Source organism: Aplysia californica, unplaced genomic scaffold (genome assembly GCF_000002075.1).
Source record: "Aplysia californica isolate F4 #8 unplaced genomic scaffold, AplCal3.0 scaffold01490, whole genome shotgun sequence".
Lineage (NCBI taxonomy): Eukaryota > Metazoa > Mollusca > Gastropoda > Aplysiida > Aplysiidae > Aplysia > Aplysia californica.
Window position 1 is genome coordinate 51,302 of NW_004798760.1, and position 1,204 is coordinate 52,505.

The following is a 1,204-nucleotide window of genomic DNA, read 5'->3' on the forward strand; positions in this document are numbered from 1 at the left end:
TATTATTATTATTATTATTATTATTATTATTATTATTATTATTATTATTATTAAATTGCTGCTAGCATTGAGCGGTAGTAAATGGGAAGATATATTTTACTGCTCACTGCTAGCAGTACATTGCTCAGTAAGGCGCAGCTACTGCTTTTGGTGCGAACGGCGTAGGCTATGAATAATAATATTACTAAGATTTAACACGGCTCAGCTACTGCTCAGCTCACCTGCTTTTGGTGCGTACGACCACTAATAGGGGTGCCCACTTACGCGATTTTTGACCACAAAAAAATCCAATTTTGACAACATATTAGATTTAAAGTCAAATCATTTATTCCATATTATTTCAAACTCGCTATCTCATTCACTAGAATAATGTTTCATCTATCAAAATGCCAAAAACGTTGTAGATATGTTAAAAATGTTTCCAGTTTTGACGCCCAAAACTTACTGCAAACGTATTCATATAAGCTCACGTTAATTATTATATTGTAAATGGTTTAGATATCCAGTCTGCTAAGAGAGTTTACTCATCTAAGGGTCTTTGCTTCTCAAGTCGGAGAAGCTCTTTCGCACTTTATGACCCCATTTTGATTGTTTGCGGTTTTCTCTCATTGGTGCCTGTTGTGCTATCGTCCTACTGGAATGTCCAAGGCTTCCATATTTGCGAACAGTTTTGAAGGACCACAATGCAATACCAAGACAGAGAGATGTGGCCGTTTCGATAGACCCCAATGACGCAGAGCAACTCTTGGTGTCACGTGACCAAGAGAGTTGGAGCACTCGTTAGCATTCTGTATCTGAATGGACTCACATCTTTTTTTTTTAATCTGGTTAGATGAGCCTTTCCACAATAAGCCACACAAACTTTGTCACATCTTACCTTATGCTTGGTATGAGCTTGGCGGCTTATCTTTTACTCGGTGAAAGTGGCATTATGAATTGATGCCAGTTGGGCAGAGATGGTGTTGAGTGTTGTCGTCAGCGCTGACCATGTGAACATTCCACCATAGATATCATTCTGCATTAGCTCTGAGCTGGTTGCATGGTCTTTTAGATGTGTGGAATAAGCGTTGGGGATGTTTTGTCAATGTTCAGCTTCGTGAGTTTTCTGTTTAGGTCTTTGTTGTTGTTGATTTAGGAGTAAACCATTACTACTGCTACCAAAAACACTTCCTTCATTTATCCCCCTCCCCCCCCCCCCCCCTCC